The sequence below is a fragment of the Zingiber officinale genome, chromosome 3A (genome assembly GCF_018446385.1).
Source record: "Zingiber officinale cultivar Zhangliang chromosome 3A, Zo_v1.1, whole genome shotgun sequence".
NCBI classification, from domain to species: Eukaryota; Viridiplantae; Streptophyta; class Magnoliopsida; order Zingiberales; family Zingiberaceae; genus Zingiber; species Zingiber officinale.
In genome coordinates this window covers 45,385,658-45,393,033 of record NC_055990.1, presented here as the reverse complement: position 1 = coordinate 45,393,033, position 7,376 = coordinate 45,385,658, and positions in this window count along the sequence as shown.

The following is a 7,376-nucleotide window of genomic DNA, read 5'->3' as shown; positions in this document are numbered from 1 at the left end:
TAAGATATGCATGTTTTTATGATCTATGCCTAAGTGATGCATATTGATATGACATGATGTATGCCTAAGTGATGCATACCTTTATGATATGATGTATGCCTAAGTGATGCATACCTTTATGACATGATGTATGCCTAAGTGATGCATACCTTTATGATATGATGTATGCCTAAGTGATGCATACTTTTATGACATGATGTATGCCTAAGTGATGCATACTTTTATGATATGATGTGTGCCTAAGTGATGCATGCTTTTATGATACATGATATGTATGACATGTACTTTACTTTATATGTGAGTGGCTTGTACCAAGGGTGGGCTCCATAAGCGCCCCGGGGACTAAGGACCTCGTTAGGGATGGGATCCTAAGTGCCCCTAGGACTAAGGGCCTAGTATGTTTGCCTCGTAGGGTTCAAGACTTGCTACCTTGGACCTACAAGGTTGCGCGCAATATGTAAGTGGTACATAGCCGGGATCCCCCTTATGTTGAGATTATTTTCAAGTATATATGTAAAAGAAAATGGTTTAAAAGATCATGAGACATACACATGTTTTTCGGATACATGTTTTCCAAAATCATATTGCATACACCTTATGATTATGCTATGTTTCATGTTATGCTCTTGATTATGATATGCCATGATAAGGTATGATTACGTTATGTTCATGCTATACCTTATAGACATGTTTCGGCCATTGATTTGTTGATGCTTGATATATAGATTTCGGCCATGGATATGATGATGCCTTGATGTACATGTTTCGGCCATAGTATGATGCTTTGATATACATGTTTCGGCCATGCTTTGATATACCATGATACTTGTTGTTATGCCATGTCTAGCTATGTTTTATGCAATGCACTATGTATATGTTTCGGCCATGGTGATGCTTGATATGCTATGACTAGTTGTGATTATATTATGATGCATGATATGTTTGAATAGAATGCTATGTTATGCCATGATTAGTTGAGATTATGACTTGTTGATGCATTCTTGATTATGTGCTGATTGTTAGTTTTAGTGAGTAGGAAAGGAACTTACTGAGCCATGAGTGCTCATAGCTTACTTTCCTTGTACCACATATAAAGGAAAAGCTGGATGAGTTAGAGGAGCAGCAGGAGGGGCAACGAAGATGTGTGTGGCAGTGGCTAGGCAACCAAATAAATAAGAATCTGCTTAAAGTTTCTTGAAAGAACTATGTATTGGTATTTTATGACTTGTGATACCTAAACATGTGTGGCTTGACATTATGGTTCCACTGGATTTGATGTTATGATTTTGATGCCATGTGATAGTATAGTTCAAAAGAAATTTAAAAGAAAAGTTTTATTAAAACTATGAAAATTATTTTAAGTCTTCCGCTGTTTTAAAAAGAAAAATTTATACGTAGAGTATCGTAGCTCCGTCCCTTAGGGTAGCAGGGAGGGCGGACGTTACAAATGGAGTCACTGCTATTATTTGTGTGACCAAAGGAATACCAAATATTAATTTTATTTATCATAAAGTTAGGATGACAAGATAATAAAATTAATGGGTAAGACCTGTTGGTTGCTATGCAGAATATCATATCGGTTCCCCTGTACAAAAATTTTATACAAGTTCTGAACCTTTACTAACAACCTATTGTGTTCTTTAGAAATTAAATTAGGAATCGCAAACGGAACTTAACATTATTGATTCCAAATTTAACTTATCTGTTCTTAGAGGTTTAGACTTGGATCGCAAACGATACTTTACATTATTGATCCAAATCCACCCATGTTACAAATTCAATTAAATATTAATTTCTAAAATTAGCTTCCAGGACTGCATGGCGAGGTACTAGACTTTCTTGGTTATGGGATCATCCACCATCGCCTAGACAAAGCCTTTTAAAGAAATTTAATATTTAATTTCCTTATAATAACCCTAGGTTTAACCAAAAAGAACAATCAAATCACAAATTCGAAAAATAAAAAACACAAACTTGAATCACAAATTCGAAACCTAGAATCATATACCTCTTGTGTTTGGTATTTCAAAATCTATACAAAGAAAACTAGTATGATGCGGAATAGAATTACTAGTTATACTTTTCTTTGTAAGCAACAACCTCTTGATCTTCTATCGTATTCCTCTTCTTATCTCGGATGTTGTGTGGGCAACGATCTATCGAGATGAGAACCACCAAGACAACTTCCTTCTTGCAAGTTTCGACCACCAACCTTTAAGCTCCAAGGGATGCAAGAGCAAAGCCTCCTTTCTCTCCTTCTCCAAGCAAAATCCGGCCACCACAAGAACTCCTAGAGATGATGTGGTTCGGCCACAAGAAGAAGAGAGGAGAGGATGATTAGGGCCGGCCACGCCAAGGAAGAAAAGAGAGAGAGGAATAATAGATGATAGGTTATAAGGTGAGGCACCTCTACCCTCTCTTTTATATTCCTTGGTCTTGGCATATAAGGAAATTTTAATAAAAACTTCCTTATTCTCCTTGCCAACAAAAGGAACATTTAAACAAAATTTCCTTTAATCCTTTATCATGGTTGGCCCCTTCAATTACTCCAAATAGGACAAGTTTTAAACACAAAATTAAAACTTCCTTATTTGTTTCCGAAAATTTTAAAAATAAAATTTCTTTATTAATTTTTCCCTTCATGGTTGGTTATAAAAGGAAATTTTATAAATTAAAATCTCTCTATTAAAACATGTGGATGATTTTCAAAAAGGAAAAATTATTTTTAAAATTAAAATCTTCCTCTCAATCTATAAATAAGGAAAGATATCAAATCTTTTCTTAATCTTTTGTAGAAACTATAATAGGAAAGATTTAATTTTAAAACTCTCTTTTAAATCATTAAGATGGTTACAAAAAAGGAAAGTTTTATCAAAAATTAAAATCTTCCTTTTATGTACAAATAAGGAAAGTTATCAAACCTTTCACTTAATCTTTTGTAGAAAGCTATAAAATGAAAGATTTAAATTTTAAACTCTCTTTTAAAACCATGGTGTCCACATAAGAAAAGGTTTTCAAAATAAAATCCTTTTATTTTAATATGGCCGGCCACACCAAGCTTGGGCTCCAAGCTATGGCCGACCACCCTACTTGGCTCAAGCCTTTGGCTTGGCCGACCCAAGCTTAGGTTCCAAGCTTGCTTGGTCGGCCACCTAAAGGTGGGTAGGAAGTGGGTATTTGGTGGATATAATTCCCTATATATAAGAGGCTACGATAGGGACCAAGAGGAGGAATTGGTTTTGGTCTCCTAATGAAATTAAGCTTCCCGTGTCCGCCCCGAACACCCAACTTAATTTCATCAATAATAATTTATACCACTAAAGAATTATTATTGAACTACCGTACCAATCCCAAATTGTATTTTGGGCTCCTTCTTATCATGAGTGTGTTAATCTCCATGTGTTTAAGATGTCGAATGTCCACTAATTAAATGAGTTACTTACAACTCATTTTAATTAATATCTTAGTCCAAGAGTAGTACCACTCAACCTTATCGGCATGTCAGACTAAGTCCACCTGCAGGGTTTACATGACAATCCTTATGAGCTCCTCTTGGGGACATTATCAACCTAGATTACTAGGACATAGTTTCCTTCTATAATCAACATCACACACTATAAATAATATCATTTCCCAACTTATCGGGCCTCTTGATTTATCGAACTAAATCTCACTCATTGATAAGTCAAAGAAATAAACACTAGATATATGTGTTTGTTATTATATCAGGATTAAGAACACGCACTTCCATAATAATAAAAATCTTGTTCTTTTATTCAGTCAGTATAAAAAGAACTTACCTTAAATGGTCCTGCTCAATACACTCAGAGTGTACTAGTGTAATTTTATAGTTAAGATAAACTAATACCAAATTATACTATGACTATGCCAATGGTTTGTTCCTTTCCATTTTAGTCGTAAGCTACTGTTTATAATTTATAAGGAATTGATAACATGATCTTCTGTGTGTGACACCACACACCATGTTATCTACAATATAAATTAATTGAACAACTACACTTAGCATATAAATGTAGACATTTGACCAATGTGATTCTTTATTTCAAAATAAAATATTTACAAAAGGCTAGACTTTTAGTATACACTTTAACAATACCCTCCTCTTACAAATGTTGAATTTGTATACGTCCACACTAATGTTGCATGCAAAATTCACGGTGTTTTGAGGTGTTGGTAAATTTAAATAGTATTGTTTGAGGAATCAATATTATTCTAAATTTAGAGTCTTGACCAAAGTTTATTTTGTAATTCTTAGGATGACTTTCAACCCACTGGCCATTATACTGAAAGAGAACAAACTTACTGGTCCCAATTACATAAATTGGAAAAGAAACCTGGACATTGTCTTAACTGCTAAAGGCTATAAGTTTGTACTGTTAGAGGTCTGCCCTAACGTGCCTAATAGTGATTCTAGTGAAGAGGAGATTGAGTCTCATAAGAAATGGGTAAAGGCAGATGAGATGGCGCGGTGTTACATTTTGGCTTCAATGTCAAATGTGCTACAACATCAGCATTAAGACTTACCAACTGCCTATGACATGATGAACAATCTCAAAGAACTCTTTGGAAACCAGAATCGGGCTGCTAGGCAAGAGGCAATGAGAAAGTTAATGACAGCCACCATGTCAGAGGGGACACCCGTAAGGGATCATATCCTCAAGATGATGGCTTATTTGAACGAAATACAGATCCTTGGAGTTGAAATCGATGGGGAAACCTAGATCGATATTATTTTCCAAATGCTACCCAAAAGTTTTGAGCAGTTCCGCCTGAACTATAACATGAACAAAATGGCTTATGCGTTGGCGGAACTTCTGACAGAACTTCAGGTAGCAGAAGGAATATTTTGTCATAGTTCTCAGATTCACTTTGCTGAAAATGTTTCTACTTCTAAGTCGAAAGGCAAGAAGAAGAAGAAACAGGCTGGCTCAGCAAAGAAGGTGAAAAGATCTCTAGGTACTGGACCTAAAGCTGGAGTGAAGAAGCCAAAGGGCAAGTGCTTCATCTGCAAGCAGACTGGACATTGGAAGGTGGACTGTCCTCGTAAGAGAGAGAACAATAAATGTATATCTTATTCTCTAGTAGTTGAAACATGTTTATCGGTATTATCTACCAGCACCTGGTGTGTAGATACAAGAGCTGCTGATCATGTCTACAATACATTGCAAGGGTTCCAGGAAACCCGTCGACTATATGAAGGAGAGATAACCGTCTACATGGGCAATGCTACAAAGGTGGCGACTGTTGCAGTGGGAGATGTCTACTTATCATTCGATAGAAATAGAAATTTGATTTTGAGAAATTGTCTTTATGTATCAACTTTTAGAAAGAATTTAATTTCAGTTTTTAAATTGTTTGTGGATGGATATTTTGTTTCTTTTGATGACAAAGTAGTTATCAAGAAGAATAGGGTTATTATCTATTCTGGTATATTAGTAGGTAATTTGTATACTCTAAATTCAATTTCTCCCATAAAATAAAAAATGGAAATTAAAAACACATCTTCTAATTCTAATAAGAGAAAGGAACCTTCAGAGATGAACCAAATATATCTTTGGCATCTAAGGCTTGGTCATATTAACTTAAGTAGGATTCAAAGGCTTATAACTGATGGACTCTTGGGTTCATTAGTGTTTGAAAACTTTCCAACTTGTGAATCATGATTGGAAGGTAAAATGACCAAGAGACCTTTTAAGGCCAAGGGGTATAGAGCCAAAGATGTGTTAGAACTGGTTCATTCTGATTTGTGTGGTCCTATGTCTATCTAGGCAAGAGGTGATTTCTAATATTTTATCTCTTTTATAGATGACTATTCGAGATATGGATACATTTACTCGATGCGCCACAAGTCTGAATGCTTTGATAGGTTCAAAGAATACAAGGTTGATGTGGATAAACGTCATGGTAAAAGTATCAAGACACTACGGTCTGATCGTGGTGGCGAATACCTCTTTGGAGAGTTTAGGAATTACTTATCAGAGACCGGGATTCAATCCCAATTGTCTGCACCTGGTACAACCCAACAGAATGGTGTGGCAGAACGAAGGAATAGAACTCTTATGGAAATGGTTAGATTGATGATGAGTTATTCAGAATTACCAAATTCGTTTTGGGGATATGCTCTGGAAACAGCAGTGTACATTCTGAATATGGTACCTTCTAAATCAGTACCCTTTACTCCCATGGAATTGTGGAATGGGCGTAAGCCTAGTCTGAGTCATATTCGGATATAGGGTAGTCCAGCACATATGCTGAAGGGAGATACTGACAAGTTGGAATCATGTACAGAAGTTTGTCTGTTTGTAGGATATCCTAAGGGAATGAAAGGTGGTTTGTTTTATAATCCTAAAAATCAGAAGATCATTGTTAGCACCAATGCTCGATTTTTAGAGGAAGATTATGTAATGAACCATAAGCCCATGAGTGAAATTGTTCTAGAAGAAATGCGAGAGGGCACGCCTACTTTAGTATCAACAGTGCAAGATGAAATATCACAAGAAACTGCAACACGTATCACAAATAATACACAACCACAAACAGTGTCTCGTCATAGTGGGAGGGTTGTGAGGCAACCTGAGAGATTCATATTTTTGGGAGAGTTGTCGGACTTGGTCCTAGGTAAACATGAATCTAATCCCCGAACATATGACAAAGCACTCCAAGATATAGATGCAGAATGAATAGAATCTATGAATTCTAATAAGGTCTGGGAGCTTGTAGAACCACCAAATGATGTAAAATCTATTGGATGTAATTGGATCTACAAAAGGAAAAGAGGGACAGATGGGAAGGTGGAAACCTTCAAAGCAAGGCTTGTTGTGTAAGGGTACACTCAGAAAGAGGGAATCGATTATGAGGAAACTTTTTCACCGGTAGCCATGCTTAAGTCTATCCGGATACTCTTATCTATTGCCGCTCATATGGATTATGAGGTTTGGTAAATGGATGTCAAGACAGCTTTCCTTAACGGAGGTCTTGAAGAGAACATCCATATGAAGCAACCAGAGGGGTTCATTAAAAAATGCAAAGAGCACCTAGTGTGCAAGCTAAATCGGTCTATTTATGGACTGAAGCAAACTTCAAGGTTTTGGAACATCCAGTTTAATGAAGTAATCTAGTCATATAGATTTATTCAGTGTCAGGATGAGTCTTTTGAATACAAGAAGTGTGATGGAAACGTGGTGGTATTTCTTGTACTATACGTAGATGACATTTTGTTAGTTAGAAACAATATCAAAGTGTTGTCGAAAGTAAGGGTATGGTTGTCCAAGCAATTCGATATGAAGGACTTAGGAGAATGCGCACATATTCTTAGGATCAAAGTAATAAAGGATCGCAAGAAAAGGATGTCGTGC